Source organism: Anguilla anguilla, chromosome 3, assembly GCF_013347855.1.
Source record: "Anguilla anguilla isolate fAngAng1 chromosome 3, fAngAng1.pri, whole genome shotgun sequence".
Classification (NCBI taxonomy): Eukaryota; Metazoa; Chordata; class Actinopteri; order Anguilliformes; family Anguillidae; genus Anguilla; species Anguilla anguilla.
Window position 1 is genome coordinate 16,680,173 of NC_049203.1, and position 19,398 is coordinate 16,699,570.

The 19,398-nt window shown below is 42.0% G+C and overlaps 1 long non-coding RNA gene across 1 annotated transcript; it reads right to left on the reverse strand.

The window, feature by feature from the left end:
• Positions 1-6,728: 6,728 nt before the first annotated feature.
• LOC118222718 lies at positions 6,729-18,192 on the reverse strand. Its single transcript, XR_004764312.1, has 2 exons — positions 17,515-18,192; positions 6,729-7,243 (listed from the first exon to the last, which is right to left on the reverse strand). It is a non-coding gene; the product is annotated as an uncharacterized LOC118222718 (long non-coding RNA).
• Between the last annotated feature and the right edge of the window lie 1,206 nt (positions 18,193-19,398).

Consider the following 19,398-nt stretch of genomic DNA (forward strand, 5'->3'; position numbering starts at 1 on the left):
AGTCTCGAGTCAGAGTCCAGAGAAACTCTTCGGAGCCACAATGGCTTCCCCCAGAGGTTCTGTAGGTCTGTAGAAAACAGATTCATAAAAGAAGTTTTACAACTAATGTACTATGTACTATATTTAGTGTCGGCCCTCATATAATTCTTTTTTTTTTCATTTGAGAAGGAAGGAGGGTGGAGGAGTTTGTGTTTCACAGAGCTGAGCTGAATCACAGCCTACAGTCAGCGCTTTGAATGTTTGCCTGTTTTTCTTCTCACGTAAGTACCGCTGCTCTTGTTTGCGGTAATGCTTTTGGGGTTCAGAAGTCTTGTTTGGAAAAGTGGATAAAACAAACTGTGGTGTAAAAAAAAAATGCGACACATTACAGGAAAGGTATTCAAATGATGAGGTTTATCCTCACAGTGCGCAAGACAGGTTGAAGAGTTTAAAATGTTAAGCATTTTTAGTGTGCCTTTTGAGTAATGACTCAAAATAACCTTGAGAGAGTTGTTTCCCAAAAACGTTTTTGTGATTGTTAGCTTTAGTAAAGTGGTTTGGAGAGCCCTCTGATGGCACAGCCAAGCCTGTCTCATTCGAAGCAATTTGTTCCATCCTTTCCGCATGTTCTTTATTGGGTCTGCTCATGGTCTTTATTCAGGAACATGCCAGCCTGTGACCACAGGGACAAGCGCTTTCTCTTGGTTTAAAAGGTTTAACCAGAACTGCCTTGGGTGAGCTGACTTCAATGATGCACCCCAACATTCACAAAACGTTCAAAGAACATTGGAGAACATTTCAGTTAGGTCGTTGCTTCATTGCAAGATAACATCATTACGTTACATTTATTTAGCAGACGCTTTTATCCAAAGCGACATACAAAAGTGCATATCAAGGTCATTGGAACAACTGCAAAACACAGGTTTGAATATGATATGATTTGAATCATTCGAATCATGTGATCAGAATGTTTTGGAAATGGTCTTAAATTATTTTCAATGTTTCAAAAAAGCTCTGTAAAAGAAATATGGTTTCAGCTGGTCATATTGAGCTTACCAGATACATCCTTATATGGTTATTTTTTTTGTCACAGAGGATACGTGCCAATAATATTTTTGGAATGTCCAAGCGTATTAAAATCCCAGATACATCAAAGATAGTTATCTTTTTCAGTATAAAAAAAAAATGAATGACCATCCAGAATTCCGATTCAATGGGATTTAATGGGAATAACATGAATAAGACCTGAGGCCATCCTGCAATGTAACTTATAAAAATATACGATGCTGCTTCAGGGACATCAAGGAAAATTGGGACCTTGGGAATGTTCAATGATATTGAAACCAAAAAATTGTCTCCAGGTGAAATCTTCATCTTTTGTGGTCTGTTCATTCTGTTCCGTTCCGCGACATGCCACGAGTCTCGGGCAAGCGACAGCAACACCTCGACGTCTCGCCAGAAAACGACTTGTTGACAGATGTGCCTTCCCCCCGCACTGCTCTGTGAGGGGTTACCTGCAGGGGTACCTACCTAAAGGGGAACAGGCAGCGGGAGAGGCAGAACATAGCAGCAGCTCTGTGTGTCTTTTTTGAACAGCCTCCACCCCCCCCCCCCTACACCCCCCCCCCCCCCATCCTCCACATGCACACTCCGCCTTTAACACTCTCCAGCCCCGGCTCCTGTCTCTGTCTGCTCTGGTGCCCCCCCCCCTCCCCCCTCCCTCCTTTCCTGTCAGGCACGCAGATTGGCTGTGACAGCCTCCCTATTTCAAGTTGGGTTTTGAGGCAAATTGGAGTGAGCAATACCACCTGTGCTGGTGGAGCCCTTTCCTGGCTTCTCCTCAGCATGCCCAAGAGAAAGAGAGAGAGAGAGAGAAAGCAGAGAGAGAGAGAGAGCAAGCGAGAGAGAGCGAGAGAGGGAGAGAGAGAGAGCAAGTGAGAGAGAGAGAGAGAGAGTGTGCAAAGAGAAACCCGCTACCTGCCACCATCAAAGGCTTGTGCGGTTCTGCTGCAGCCTGCTCTCCCTCCCTAATTCACAGCGCACTGCGCCACTCTGCACCTCTTCTTCCCGGAACCTTCCGCCGAGACCCGAAGTACACCTCTGCATCCCTTGCCTTCGGAGTGCATCACCAGAGAGTCCTAGCTCCGACTAAAACGTTCCCCAAAATGCACTGGTGAGAATTCCCCTGGGGGACATCAGATACAGGTGGTTCCTGATTTATAAGCATGTAATTTGCTGAAAGCTAACACGAGATATGCCCTTATTTATCAGTGGTTCGGGTTGAAAGGTTCATTTATAATTGAGTCCACTCATATAATGAATTTATATGCGTGTGTGTGCATGTGTGTGTTTATTTCATCTTGAAAAAAAAAATGCCCCAGTTTGAGAAATTTTAACAGAAAATCTTAATTGATGAAAACATTAATTTAAATAGACACAGAGTTCTGAGCATCAGAAGCAGATTATTTGTGCGATTGAGTCTAGAGGAAATTTTATGTCAAGAATGATCCATAAAGCAAAAGTCTTTCTGTATGTAATGAGTCTGTGGATGGTCTGAGCTGATAAAAGTTTTCCGTGAGAGAATATCACTGTGAGGGGTGATCACAGTAGATTCACAGTAGAAGCATTAACAAGTGAGCAGGGAGAGTTTAATGTCAGTGACAGAAAATGTGTATCTTGTGCCCTCACTTGTCCCGTTTAAATGTGAACACACTTTCGTTGCCATATTCCTAGGTCTAATGTATTGAGTCTTACACCTAATGCATCTTCCATTAGTCAGCACGGTATTCTACAATGCCCGTGTTATCTCCTCGTGACCTTCTCCCTTGTGTGCTATGGCATGGCTTGATGTAATTTTTGTTGAAGCATTAGGCAATTAGGGACTTAACAAGAGTGTGTGCCGTGCAATCCTGGAGTTCCGGATCAGGAAACGCAACGCTGCAATCAAAAGCCACCATTAAAAAAATAAATAAATAAATAAGAAACTGGCACGGGTGAACTTTGACAGCTGTTTAACGGCGATGAATCTTTTAGCGCTGGGCCATTTACGGGATTTGCAGGATTATCGGGTAGAAGTCTCCGGAAGCAACAGCATTAACACAATTAGATCGTTAGATCACACTGCCATGACCCCCCCCCCCCCCCCCCCCCCTTTCCGTTTCTTCCCAATCTCTCTCTCTCTTTCTCTCTTTCTCAGGATGGGATGGAGATTCCCACATTCCTAGCCTGGGCCAGTTTTCCAGAATCCCCCCCCCCCCCCCCCCCCCCCCCCATCTCGGCCAGTGAAGAGCCAAGGACTTGCTTAAAATCCCCATTCATTCACTGATCTCAGCACCACCACAGTGCATCTCACCAGCGGTACATGACCACACTCTGGCTGTTGTTCTGGTTAATCGGAGACGCCTACAGGCTGTCATCCACCCTGAGCTGCTTCTTAATAAGGATGTTTGGCTTTCTTGCCTTGTTTCTGCTTGTTTGTACCGGTGTACTACTACTACTTCTAGTACTTATACTACTACTACATTACATTACATTACATTCATTTGGCAGACGCTTTTATCCAAAGCGACGTACAAAAAAGTGCTACTACTACTACAACTATTATTATTATTATTATTATTATTATTGTTATTATTAGTAGTAGTAGTAGTAGTAGGAGTATTTGTTTTCTTGTATGCTTTCTTGCTTGCTTGCATACTTGATTGTTTTCTTGCTTGCTTAATTGCTTACTTGCTTTCTTACTCACTTACGTATTGACTTACTAGCTTTGCCTTGTGTGGTTTACCTCAGTGGTTAGGAGGGTGGAGTTATTGAGAGTTGTGGTGTTTTAGACTCTATGCTGCCATGATAGAAGAATGCATGGTCTACAGCAGACTCAAAGCAGACAAACATTTATGTCAACCCACAAAGAAGCCAAGCACCTTTTTTAAAAATAAACATTTATGCGTATTTATCGCGGGCACTTCAGAGCTTTTAAAGAGGGAGCAAGGAGGTCTAGGGAAACAGTTTATATTGGAGAAAACAGGTATGGGCTTTACTGGCTGCCTATAAATCGCATTGCTCCCTGATTAAGCCAAAACTTGTTTGAAATGAATTGCTGTGCACATGTGGGTAGAGTATGTTTCTACATTTTGATCTAATGTACATAGGCCTGGATTCAAATAATGTCTGTTCTTAATTTTAAATCACAAATACACTCAAGTTTTAGTGTTTCTCTCCACACAAATGCTTTGGGGAGTTTGGTGGTTATAAAAATTGACTCACAAAACTGTGTTTGTGTAGAAACACATCGAAATTCCATGTATTTTTTATTCAAAGTTAACTAAATGTCGATTGAATGCAAGCCAGGGCCTCACAAGAACATCAGTGATCAATAAATGCAAATGTGAATATCAGTATGATATTAACACAGGGCATTAATTAGGCAGCTGCATGACAGTGCAGGGATGTAGGTAGCTGTGTAGGAGGTGCAAGTTAAAACAGCGGACATGTTGCTGATGCATTGTGGGTACAAATTCCGAATGAGGCTTGATTTTATTGTTGGCCATGGAATAGGATTTTATTTTTTCCATAGAAGGAAATTACCTGAAAATGGTGCATAAATAACACACGATGGAACGAAACGATGAACATGGCGGGAAGCCCAAACTACGGTGAAATGTGTTTTAAAATAAATAAAATTAATAAATGAACGACGATATGCCGTGCGCCCTCATTCACTAGGGAGCATTTTGGAGGCGTTAGCAGGATCCACGCAGAGCAGGGATTGGCTGGCTTTGTCCTGGCACCCTGAGCAGCAAGGAGATCAAGGACACACAGAGGTGAAGCCGAGCAGTCAGGAGAATACCACACATCTTCCTCTCTGTGTGCTTCCCATTTCTGACGAGTGAGAATTTACCCCTCTCTTTCTCTCTCAATTCAATTTCAAACATTATTTATTGGCGTGACATTTTTTATGTACATATTAGCTAAGCCTATTGTTTACAATATAAACAACAATAACAACAACAACAATAACAATAGTAATAACAGTCAACCTCTCTCCATTTGAGAAAGAGAGAATTTGCCTTTCTTACTCTCCCCTCTCTCCTCTTTCTCTTTCTTTCTCTTCCTCTCTTCTTCTTGCTCCGCTACACGGAGCACCGTTTGAGGACTGCAGGAAAGGGCTAGTTTTTTTTTTTTTTCAATTTTTTCTTTTTTTTTTTATAACTGAACTCTGGGAGATAAAAGGGAATTCATCCGTGGTGTCTGGCGACACAAGGAGGCCCTCAGTGTTTGTCCAGGGCCCGTTCCGGCTGTCGTCGGCGCTGAAAGGCCCGTTTGTTGGAAGCCCTTCAGATACTGAACCCCTTCTGAGCCCGAGGGCCCGGGGTGTCACCCTTTCCAGGCGCGATCTAACTGGACAATTAAAGGCGCGAGGGGCGGGCCTCTCGGGGCGTCACCAGAAACGCGTGACGGACGGAGCGGTGCACAAGCAGATGGGCCCTCTTTATGCACGTCTCCCCTTCATCCTTTCGGAGAAAAATACAAACGGCACGCAAATATTTGTCAGCACGAAATACTCTCCTCCACCAAGTTAAATATTGAAAAAAACTTTTAAAAGTGTGCAAGTTCATCAAGTTCATATGTATGTGTGCGTTTGTTTCTGTGCATGTGTGCATGCCTGGAGTGCATGTATGTAAGTGGATATATAATTATATATAGTTATTTAGAAATATTCAGAGACAAATAGTACAAGTCAAAATTTGCACAGTCACTGAATTACCAGCAGCACAGGCCAAACAGTCCTGCTGAATTGAGTGAGTAACTGGAGGCACCACAGGTGGCTAAAGTCCTGCCAGTTCATGGCGTTTATGAATGTCTGCAGTTTAGCAGTAGTACGGTATGTTCTGTCTCCACTGACACTGCCTTCTCCATTCATTTCCAGCCCGCGTATGGGCCCAGATGAGATCACAAAAGTCACATGGTGTTCTTTCTACTAATGCTAATGAATAAAAATCCGGAGTATAGCAGATTTAATGGACTGCATAAGGTACATAGAGTAACATTTTATTTGACACTATTTTTAAACTTTTTTTTTGTTTGTTTTTCGTTTTGAGAAGAAGAAAAAAATAAGAAAAAAACCCAGGCAGACGGGTTTAGAAAAACCAAGATCATGATCAATCAATAAAATCTAACATAATGCACAAGAAGCACATCATTCCTGAGCTTCAATTCCAGAAACATATTGGTTTTTAGTTGTTGCAAATTTAAAATGAGTATCAGCCATTAACCTCAGAAATACACAAAGTACTACACGTATACGAAGAATACATTTATTTATTTATACAAGACCAATTGGATGGAATGGCTTTTCACAATTAGAAAGTTTGCATTATTATTATTATTATTATTATTATTATTATTATTATTATTATTATTATTATCTGGAGCTAATGCTTACTCTTTATTCAATTAAACAAATGCAGAGAAAACAAATTATTTTTGTTTTCTCTGAGTAAATCTCCTTGTGGTTTGGAGTCACAGCTGGGGAAAGGACGTTTTCTGTGTTGCATTGAGATGGATCTGTTTACTGCAGCTTTGACTTCAGCACACCCCTTACACCCTGGGCTCTCACGATAACCACCTCCAAACATGTACCAATCGTGCCGAGCTCGTGCACATCAATCTCACTCCGTCTTAAACACCCAATGTCATGTATGTACAGGCCTGTTACCGGTGATGGAAGAGAAATTTCATATCCTTGTCTGTCTATTTTATTTATTTATTTATTCCCCTTTTGGAGCTAGGCCACAACAAAAATAGAAAATCTGGGGCTGAGGCAAACTGAGGCTTTGAAAATATCTTTAATTTCCTGCTGTTCTACCTGGGCTGTTCTCTCTCTCTGCCTCTGTCTCTCTCTGTCTCTCTCTCTCTATCGCTCTCTTTCTCTCTCTCTCACCCTCTAAAACTAAGTCAACGGTAAACTCTTGCAATCTCCTGCAGAATGAACTCTCACCACTACCAGGAAGACAAATACAAAATGTGCAAGTCTTTTTCTTTCTACTTTTCCCTTCATTTTAACTGCTGCATTTGCATATCTTTATAGTCTCCCAAAGAAAACAGCCTGCAGCAGCGATGCTCCAGAAGAACTGCATATTTCTCCACTGACGAAGAAGAAGCGGGAGCGGGGGAGCCGTGGTCACTCTCCGCCTCGGTGGCTGAGTCCGCCTTACCCAGGAGGCCTTGCTTCGGGCGAGAGGGAGATCAGGGGACCGTGCTGCATCTGCAGGTTTGGGTGTGCGAGGGGGGGGGGGGGGGGGGGGGGGGGGGGGGGAGAGGGTGGGGGTGGAAAGAGAGGTACACATCAAAATCACTTGTTCATGAAGCTTTAATTTTTTTTTAAAAACCCATCATTTTCAGGTCTTATACGGCACCACCAGAAATCACATCGAGGTTGCGTTACCTCGCCCTTGGCCAATCCACCGGATCCGATGCCCGTTCGTCAAAACTCCACAGAAGCACCACAACAAAGACTATGCTCTCTCTGTATGTGTTCTTCATTGAACTGCAGTACACAGGTGCGATATTCAAAGACAGTAAGAAGGAGAAAAGAGGCGGCAGAGGAACTCAGAATCTGTCCCCTGATGAGACAAACTCAATCTTTTTTTCATTTGCCATACATCATAATGCTGGAAGAAAAAAAAGGCGGGAAAAAGGCTGTAAGTAGCCTAACATTTAAAATGGGCTTTTGAAACAATACCATCAGCAACATAGGATTTTGTACCAATTTACCAAGACCTATGATCAAAGCAATGTCTATAAATGAAGTCCCACTAATAATACATACAGTACAACGTCAAATGAAGGAGAAATTTAAGTATGTTTAACAACCAGAAGCAATGAGGCTAGAAACTATATTAAAGAGGGAACTATTCAAGGTTTTGTGGAAGAGCGCAGGTCTGAGCTGTGGTCCTGATCAGGGGGTCCTTTCCCACCGTCTGACTGAACCACTCGTAGAGAACTAGCCCAACAAAGACAGAAAACCCTCGCAGCTCCGCATTACAAGCGCGGATGAACCGCAGTCGACGTGGGCTGCATTCACGCGCTGTCACAGCGAGGCCATTTCGGGCCGGCTGAGAGCAGCGGGGGTAGGCAGAACGGGCGAAACAACGCGCGGACCGCGGCGGACACGACCCCGCCCGCGTCTGCTTTGAGCCCTTTTTTTATTTTAATTGAAGGCCGCGTTTTTCTCGGCGCTGCGTTACCGATGCAGATAAGGGCGGCGGGAACGGCGACGCTCCTGCCATTTAGTGGGGACCTTACCGCGCGCGCACTCGTCCGGAATTTTATCTGCGCGATTCCATTTAAAAAGTTCCAGTGAATAACACGGCGTTAGTTTGCATCGAACTGTGCTTTTTTTTTTTAATAATGTTGCGCCTTCCCTTGCTCTATCAGTCAGACGTGAATGATGAAGAGGCCCTTCCTCTCCCTGCGTTCTGCCCGTGATGGATTCCTGCGGGACGCCGACGGGACGCCGCTTGTCCAAAGCGTTCCCGTAACCTCATCGCTTTTCGCTTAATCTGTGTGAATCATCGCCGGCCCTATTTCCATAACTTAAGATGAGGAGGCGATGGGAGCGGAGAGAGAGCGTATTTCTCAACCTGGAGGAAGCCAAGCCGCGCCCCCTCCCACCACTGCATGACCCACGCAGCAAAGCCTGTTTCACACGCACCGGCAAAAGCTAACATTTCAGCGCTAGTTATGTTACGGGATGGGATGCAAACTTCTGTACCACAGGTCTTGGGTTCAAATCCCAGCTATATTGTTTTCCATTGAGGCTCCTGAACTGTAAATATGCAGGTGTAGAAATAAATAATATGTAAAACAGAAGCTACGCAAGTCACCCTAGAATCTGCTAAACAAATGAATAATGTATCAACTTGTGTGTGTTCTTATCAGTTATCGGAGGTGTTGTTTGCCTAATGTGCAGTAAAATGGCTCCTGTCATCGTGAAAGGCTGTGTCATTTTGGATTTGTCCTCTGGAAACAGAGCAAATAACCTTGGTTCTGTTCAAGCACACTGGATCTGTTGCATTCTGCTTGTATAATACCTTTTGCTGTGGCGTATGATAGATGCAATCAGTAAAAACAAAAAAAAAATGCATTGGATTTTGCGATGGTAGGAGTTTAAAAATCTGAAAAGGTAGTGAACTTCCCATTTCTCTATGGAAATATACTCTGCGTGGTTTAATTTGAAGCAAAATGGCCAGAATATGGTACACTCTCTGGGCCTGTGGGGTAGGTCACCGGTGCACACTTGTAATGCGTACGTTGGCTGCTGTGTATGAATGTGCGTGTGCGAGGTGTTCATCTCATGAAGTCTTCCCCCTGCTTCTTCTCCGATCAAAAAAGACTCATTCAGAGCAGCAGGAACAGAGTTTCGGTGATGGTCAACTCTCAGCGCTTCTACCGAAAACCTCTAAAATAGGATCCACGCTCTGGATCTCAAGCCGGGGAGCATTTCTACAATGAGGGAGGAACCCTTAATTTGATATGAATACAAATGCATGAGGTTATTCAATGCTCTCCTCTGGTGTCTCTGCTTAGAGATCCAAGTAGACTGTTATGCGTGTGTTTGAGTTTATACCCGACGAATACGGTGAGCGTTTTTTCCTTCGTTAAAAAACCCGCTTCCTGCGTGACCTTCACTGCTGTCCGCGCTCGGCGACGCGGCGCGGCATTAAAGTCTAAAGCACGGCCCCGCGCACACGCACGTCGGGTGACCTCACACGCTGCCATCATGCAAATCAAACCGCTGCACATCCTCTCTCTCTCTCTCTCTCTTTCTCACACATTCTCTGTGGATTGGGTTGGTATAGATGGAAAAAGGGCGCTACTTGTCGCCGAGGGATGGGGGGGGGGGGGTTGGAAGGTGAAAAAAGGCCGCTTCCTGTCACCGGGGAGAGGAGCGTGAGATTGGGCGAGAGGGAGCTCGGGGGTCCGAAACGCACGGACCCCGCTCCGGAGGCGCGGTAACGCCACCGTCCGTTGGCAAGGGGACGGGGACGGGGGCCGGGGGCGGGCCCTGAAAGGGAGAAACACAAAAGCCCCGAGACGCGGCGGCCGGGGCGAGCGAACACGGAAAAAAAAACAAATAACGTGCGCTAAAGCGTTCGGTGCATTAGCGGCTAGCAAATCAGCCCGCGTCTAATAGAATCATAGGTGCCTGCCCACACACATAAACCACAAATTACTCTAATGCCCTCCCCCCCCCCCACAAAACATAAACACAGACATGAAGGCAATACCACCGTCTCTAATGCCGCACGTACCCCACGCAACTGTGGAGACATCAATTTTGTCAACCTCTGCCACGTATTGACTTCTTATTGCAACATCCAATCAGCCTTGGTAGTAATTGTGCTCTTCATTACCATATATGAAGCTGGAGTTTTTTGTGCACGATACTCAGGAAAATGATATTAGATACATAAGCTCCCTAGCGCAGCGCAACAATGTTCTGTACGCGTTTGATCCAGTGAGGAGCTCACATTCAGAGCTTGTTCTTTTGCTTTAATGTGCGATCCCACGGCACATAAAAGTTGAAGTATAGGTCATAATAAAGTATGTGTTTGTAGTGCATGCAGTGTCGAAACATTTGACCACATGCGCTCGCGATAGGATTCCTCTCACAATGGTGTGGCTAGGTGCAGCCCTCCGCATTGTCTCTGATACCTCAACGTGCCGGAAATAAAGGATATTTTTTTTCTCCATTCTCACAGAGCAGCCGGGCCATCATTTCTCCCTGATTGGAACGAAAGCAGGTAGAGGGAATTTGTGTTCGAACGCGGCACTATAAGGACTGTAACACCCTCCCATTTCCTTCATGAATATCAAACAGGAGAGGCCGCTATGCCAAAGAAACACATAAGAAAAATTACAGCTCTATTATTGTATTTGCATTACCTGTAATGGGCAGCGTATTGCGCGCAGTATTTATTGCAGCGTCACAGCCTGCTTCGCTGTAAACATAGCTCTGATTTATGGAGCAGGCCGCTCGCGTTGCGTTTTACTCCCACTAAATCACGCGCAATTGTTCCGCGCAAGTTATAAAAAAATATATAGTTTTGTTTCCCCCACTTCATCACGGTACAAGACTTGCCTTTGTTTAAAATAAAACTATTGGACACAAATCATTCCGGCCAATTATTTCTGTTCACGTTTCGAGAGAGAGAAAGAGAGAGGTACGAGGACAAGCTTGCATCTGAATCCAGCTCGGTCTGAAGAGTGACTGTGTGTGCATATCAGCGAGTCACCTTGTGATTGTCTTTCCATCTGAACCCAATGGACATTGGAGGGTACTTTTGTGTGTGTGTGTGTGTGTGCGTGTGTGTATGTATGCTGGATGAGTGTATATGTGTGTGTGTGTGTGTGTGTGTGTGTGTGTGTGTGCGTGTGTGTATGTACGCTGGATGAGTGTATATGTGTGTGTGTGTGTGTGTGTGCGTGTGTGTATGTACGCTGGATGAGTGTATATGTGTGTGAGTGTGTGTGTGTTGTGCACGGTACGTTGAGTGTGTATACTGTATGTGTGCGTGCAGTGACGTAGGTTTCGTTTGAACATTAGGGGGGACACATTAAGCGGGGGGTCTGGGGTTCCTCCCCCAGGAAATTTTGAGCCTCAAATATTTCATTTCCTGCATTCTGGTGAATTTTTATGCACCAAATTGTGCCTTTTCTGCATCAATTTATGGTGGAAATGCTTCTTTCATGTTTTTATTGGGGGGGGGGACAAATGCACGTGTTCTAAATATTGAGGGGGACGTATCCCCTGTGTCCCCCCCGAAATCTACGCCTATGTGTGCGTGTGTACATTTGTGTTGGATTGATGTATATGTGCGTGTATGCACGTATGTGTGTACGCACGCATGTGTTGTGTGGGTTTATATGTGCGTGTGCGAGTGTGTGTGTGTGTGTGTGTGTGTGTGTGTACCTCTCTCTGTTTGAAACAAATACCCAGCAGAGGTGATTGTGGGTGTTTCAAATGTGAACCCAGTACCTACTGTCGAGTGGCTTCTCTGGGACACCTTTGTCTGTTCCAATCCTTACTTTCTGTGTCGAATAGACTATTCTGAGTGCCACGCTGTACAGTGGCAATGTTGCGAGAAGTAGAGGGTGTGGATGCTCCTCCTTTCTTAGCATGGGAATCAAAGAAAAATAAATAAATAAACTAAAAAAATAGGAGCAGGGTTACTTAAAGTGTTCGGTTCCTCTGTGATCCAATTTTATTGGGATTTGGCGTGATTTGTGCCGTGATTCTCGGGGGAAATAAATACTTTGATTAATGTAATCCTGGGCAGGGAGGGCCAGCAGCCGTGCTCCTGGGGGAATCGGCCCTGTTTGACAAACAAAAACACAGCAGCGACTATTGCAATCTGCACACCCTCCCCTCCACCCACACCACGGCTAAATCTTGTAGAAAAGAGAGGGTCCCAGAGACCCTTCCTATCCCTCGCCAGATTTCAGCATTCTAGTTCAAGTCTGCAAAAGGCAGAATCTTAACTTTGTGAATTCACTGAAAGGAATTATTATTTTACAAATAAAATAAATAAACATATATATATATGTATATTCAAAAAATTATGTTTTTTAAGTTCTGCTCATTCCCAATGTATAGCGTACACATTAGGTGCTGAAAACCAACATGTATCCATTCATCTAGTATATTTCCACGCATGAAACTAACCACCTCTGATACAGCACATTGTATTCTGATAGAGTGTTTCACTTTCTGGACTCGTGTAAACTATTGGAGTGGAATGAACTTGTTTTGCTGTGAGGATCCCCGAAACGAGCAGTCATCGAGAGTATGACTGTGAGGGTTTCGGGGCTACGCAGAGAGGACAGTCTACAGCAGGTCTCTCTGCTGTGACAGGTCGGTTTGGAAGATGAAGCAGCCCCTACATACCTGTCCCACATTATTTGAGAACTTTACCACATCTGCACCGCTGCCATTCGTTACAGCGTCGCTAGGCTGTCACATTCTCTAGAAACCAAAATATCTGTGAAATGTCCACCTCTGCAGTGCAAGCTGCATCCTTCACAGAGACACTTTTATCTTTCCCCACCTATCTGGACATCCATTAAAAGCAAATTATGATATTTACATTGATTTCCAATAGAAAGAAGAAGAATAAAACAAGAAAGAAAAGCAATCAATATGCGGCAGCTCATATGTTTATGAATAATGGAGGATTTAACTTCATGCCATAGCAGATCTCACACACAGGCATTTTTCTAAGTAAATGATGTGCTGTACTTCACATCCTGCTTTGAACCTCTCTGTTCAGAGAGAAGGATGGGCCAGGAGATGCACACTGTCAAAAATGAGAGGCTTTAACTTTAAATTCAGACTCAAAGACTCTGCAAGTGATCTCTCTCTCTCTCTCTCTCTCTCTCTCTCACACACGTAAACGTGTGTGCTACTACTGTGTTGTGCACTGGTTTGAATTACGATGTGTTGATATGCTATACGCATTGTCAAAATTGAGATTCCTGATTATGCATGCAATATTCCTTATATGTCATTTCATTAATAGAGTACATTACCCTTAAAACGTTCGAAGTTATAATCTAAATCAATTTCATTAGGCCAGCCGTGAACACAGAACACATGTTATTAACGTGCTTTCTGATTAGCATATATGTGGAGCAAGTGAACAGGATGAATTACACGTTCTGTAAGTGTAATTAAAACTTGTGTGCGAGTAATTAAATTTAAAAAAAATGTAATAACAGGCTAACTTTATCAGAGATTCCGCTTAATTAATTTTATTTTACCTAGGTAGGCCATAGTCACGTAATCTCAACGGCAGGCTTCAATCATAATAATACACGACAACGCATGCGGAACAACTAAGAAAAATGGAAACAATTGCGCCTTGCGTATATATTGTATACAATGCATTTTAATTTAATGCGAGGTTATGGAGGAAGTGCAGGCGAGAATTGTGTCCCGACATTCCTGCTCAACAATGATGCCCTGACGGCAAGACACGAGGCAAGTCCTGCTTCAATTGTCATTACTCTTCTCTTTGATCCTCTTCTACTAATCGCCCTTTGTGCAAGTGAGTTATCGTTAGTAATTATCTGACATATAAAAATACCAATATCTATTCTAAAATTAGTATTTATAACATGTTCCTTTTATAATTGTGGAAGCACTGATTGTGATTAGTAACGCCGATATTATACAGTAGATTGTAGGCCTCCGCGTAAGAACTTTGACGTGGATTTGGATTGTTGGATTCTAGATTGAAGGGGCTACCAAAATGTGAAAAAAGTAGTAAGTGAAGTTGCGTGAGATAACTGTAAACACTGACTTCCATTAGTAGACCACAGTATTTCAATTATTCCGTGTATAGAGACATTTTTTAAATGCAAACAACAACAACAACAACAACAACAACAACAACAACAATAATAATAATAATAATAATAATAATAATAATAATAATAATAATACATTTAAAAAAACACTGAATGAAAGATGTGGGGCATCATTCATTGCGGTTATGAACTAAGGGGGAGCATTACTATGCACAAGGTGCGTTTAATTACGGCTAAAATAAATAATAAAATGCATACAATTATAACTGCTAAAATATTTCCTGTCACCACCATCATCATTCTTCATTGTTGACGTTGCTGTTTGTGCTATCGTTATTGGTATAGTTAGCTATTAGCTACGAAGCTATCACTAATTCTACAACTACCACGGTTACTACTAGCAGCGGCAACTAGCCGTGGCAAACAGGCCTATCTAGGAGTCGGCCTAACTGGCAGTGGCCAACAGCATTTGGAGCGACGGTTTTATTTGCATTATTGGAAGAGTAGGCTGCAGCGCATTTTCTGTAAATAATTTAAATAACTGCTCGAGCGTGGATAGTGAATAGTCTACTATCCGCGTGAGATTAGCATTTCTTAGGGAGTTCACACTTGGTTTTGATACGGTTAACATTGCAACTTCAAGAAGAAAATTGAACAGAACATTCATCACTAATAATGACTTTCATTCAAATGCTTTCTATTAAACATAAAAAGCCACTGCATGTATGATATAAAATCAATGCACGTCTGTTAATAGCCGAATAACGTTAGCCTATCTAAAATGTGGTACAGCACTGCACGACTTCTCAGCTAAGGCACTTTCACGGAAAACATAAATTATTAGCATTAATTTTCTTACATTTCATAATTATTACATTGTTAGGTATCCTACATTTTCATATGATACATTGTGGTGGTTGGAAATGAATGAACCTGCAGACATGTTTAAGTGTTTATTTCCATGATGATTTAATCTTTGCTCTTTTTCGAGATATGCCTAGCTTTTTGTGCATACTATCTATTTGTATTATTCCTAATTTAGCTCAGATGCAAGACCAACCTCGGAGTCCGTTGTGCACAAATAGCCTTCATGAAAACTTGGCCTAATTAAACCAACTTTTCTTTTCTCGTGTGTTTTTTATTTATTTTAATTTCGGTAAAATAATTTGATAGTTTGCTTTATCCTAGCTTTATTATAATTTATTATAACTACATTTGCACATCAATGTTGGCTATCCTTCATGCTGTTGGCCTTGCCAAATGCATTTTAAAAACTATATTGATTTAAAATAGTATTTAACTTCGAAATAATAATTTACCGAAGTGAACGTACGTTTAAAGCATTTGATTATGTTAACTAGGTCTCTGTAAACATTCTCATTTGGTGCTCCTATATTATACTGGGAAGGGCAAATCACATTGCTATAATTTGGATTTATTTGATAAATATCTAATATTACTGTAGATGGTTTATATTCCCTTCATTTTTCTCTCTCATGTTTACCAAGTTGTCTCTTTCAAAAAGCAAATAAAAAAATGTCATAAACTGCACAATACTACCATTACTACTTACCACTGTTGGGATCACAACAAAGCGCGACCCCTGCTGGTCATATTCCCATGCTCTACTCTAACAACAATGAATATAAGGTTTTCTCTTTTTTCTCCCTTTTTTTAAAGTTTGCTGAAATGTGTCATTATTACACCTGCATCAATAATAATTGATTTCTAGCTGAAATAGGCCAAGACATTTTGGATAAATGCACTTCTAATAGATAGCAACGAGTTTGGTTTGATAGTTTGGATGTCTGCAAGATCATCTTGGCTTCTCCGGGAGTTCTTTCATCTCGACTCCAGTGCACAAACATATAGCTTAATGCGACTAGTGTTCCCTCTTTTATTCGGCTCACCATGGCAACCGTAATGCTGGGTTCAGAAATGTTTCCTCATCAATGAAACAAACGATCTTCGCGGGGCTGCGCGAGGTGGCATCTGCGCCAAAGAGGGCACACAAAGTTAACCCGTGAGAAAAAAACCGAGAAAGTGAACAAACTTAAAATCAACTACAAAGTGTCCGCTCGGCTCACACGCATGCAAGCTAAAATATGACACCTTCTGGGATCATCGTCTGTAAGTGTAGTGTCGCTAGGTAGGCTACACAGAATGGGCTTCTTTGGTAGAGATGATTATTCATCGTTTAAATTTTGTTCACCGAGAAAGAAGCACAATCAGAGCGAACGCCCTCCTTATCTCTTGTAGTGTAGGTAAGTCCCTCGTGGCTCTGTTAGTGTCCTGTAACTCTGTAGCTAATATACAAAAGCTTATAACGATTATACAATGTAGTGAGGTTATACTATATGTAGATCATTTATAATATTCCATGCATTAATGTATTTAGGCTACTGAATGCACATACTGAGAGTATAAATCCTGCACGTGATAAATTAGTGTAGCGCCCATTTTAATGAGGCCTGCTGGCCAGTATTAGAAAGCATATAGTTTGGTAGTTTTGGCACGAAAATGTTTTTTTTTTTTTTTTTTTTTTTTTTGGTTGATTTAGTTATGAAACTTCATTAACAAAGTCGAAGAACAGCAGTTAGGGATCGATATATGTTAACAACTTGAAATCCACTTGTAAGCGACTCCTCCGGAGAATTCAAACGAAGGGTGCCCTGCGAAGACGTGATTGATTGCGCTTTCTCCAGTGGACATTCACTACAAAACTGCGCTGCTCAACCGTCTGTTCGCTATTTATATACCGGAGGCTCCATGCGAAAGCCAGCATAAAGTAGCCTATATGCCTACATATTGATTTTTAGTTTGTGTGTGTATGTATGTATGTATGTATGTGTGTGTGTGTGTAAGCATGTATGTGTGTGTGTGTGTGTGTGTGTGTGTGTGCGCGCACACATGCACACATACGCACTCATACATAGCTACATACTTACATACATACACACATACATAGTTGATGAGTATCACTGTTTACAAATGTTTGAGTATTGCTCAATATAACTATGGTACGTATGACAATTTTATATTAAATGTTGTTACCAACAAAATATCCTTGCTCAAAACGTTTCTGTGTTCATGTTTTACAACGTAGGCTACAGCCCATAGCCTTTAAGGACAATACATCAAAACCAAAGTAATGTGCGTACTTACCATCTGTAAATCCACGAATGCTCAGGAAAACGGCAAGTATTCATTTTCTATTTAGCTTTAATTAACGACTGGAGTCCTGTGCCTGCCCTCCTTCGAAACGGTCCGTCCTAAGATTTTCCTATCCTCTGACACAACTGAGCGGAGCTCTCCTTGGCTCCGCTATTATTTTCACTAAAATATATGAAAATTTATGCAAATGAAAATCAGCACTAACTGTTCGTCTCTTGTTATACTTGGAGATTTTTTCCCCTTTCGTTTCTGCAGACAAAACAAATGAACCCCACAGCAGGGAACGCGGAGACCTCACAAAATAAACAAATAAATAAGTAGTATTGCATCACTTTAATGAAGAAAAATCTGAAAGGCAGAACTCGAAACGGAAGATCTGAAAAATATATATTTTTTCTCCCTCTCTTCACTGTTTTGGAAGAAAAGTGACTTCTTTTTCACAGTCTCGCTCACGTTTCAGGGGACCGCTTGAGACGTCCTTTGAAAGGGCGCACTGTGAAATGCATAGCGGTAATTTAGACAAAACCCTCACTCGATATTAATGAAAAGATGGCCCAGTGGCACCGGCCCTATCCTCTGTATTTTATGCATACGAGACTCACTCCGTTTTACAGACTGATTCAAATAAAATATGCTGGAAATGAAATCATGAGATTACAGCGAGTACTGAAATACGATTTTGCCTTTATTAATACACGTTTTATTCAGTTAACTGTGTGTTTCATCCTCATTAGACAAGCATGGACATTCTGGAATAAAAATGTCTCAGGATAACCATGCCATTATCCATCCTAAAGCCTTAAAGCTTTGGTTTACTGTCATTTTACTCTGTACACACAGAGTGCGAATGGTCCCCTGACGCACAAAAAATACCATCCTTGCATCCAGTGTAAATTCTGTGCACCCTCTCGCTCGCCTGTGTATCACGCAAATGCAGCGTGCTTCAACTAAGAATGGTTCTAGCCCGTAACGTATTTGGCGTTCATTTACAGCTTTGGATCAATCCATAAGTTGCGGGGGTATACTGACAGGACTTTTTCCTTCCCAGTGATACATTTGAGAGAGACAGAGAGAAAAGTTTCACTTCATGGTTTTGGCGTGACAGTCATAGGTTCAGTTACTCGGAGATAAAAGTGGGGCTTTTTCCTTGTAAATCCCCAAAGGACTGCTCAATTTGCCCTTGTTTTGGTTGCCACTTTCTCTTTTTCCGTGGTTCAGCGATGTTGCCTGTGTGCTGCGTTTCCGCTTGGAAGCATCTCTCAAACTCCTCGCTTTCTGTTAACTCCTCAGAAGCCGAGCTTTTATGCAGAGCATTAACGTTATATACGGTGAATGGGGACGTCTGCATATTTTACCTTTGTCTTATTATGCACCATTAATGCCATCGTAGTTGTCTTTGAAATTGCAATAAATGTGAATTCATTCATTCATTGAACGATTTATGAACTAATAATAATAATAATAATAATAATAATAATAAATAATATAATCCTAAGGTATAGACAGGTGAAATCCATGGGCTAGTCAAAATTTACTAAATAGAGTCACACTTTATTGACACTCATTCTATCCTCTTCCAGTAAGCTTGGAGACTACCCTTTGTGCATTATCTTTCTACTACAAACACGTTTGTCATCATGCCATAACAAGTAGTTATTTATATATTATGTCTCTGGTGATTTAGCGAGGTAGTGGCAAGGTTATGTTTACTTGTGAATAAATAATTTCCTTCAAACATTACAAATATAATGATTTTGGTTAATCATATATGTTGCATTCTTTTAATGATCCCGTTGTTTACTCAGACTTTCCCTCGCAGTTCATGAAGAGTTAAAGGATCCGGGACATATTGCCCCTGCTCTACTGATTTTTTTT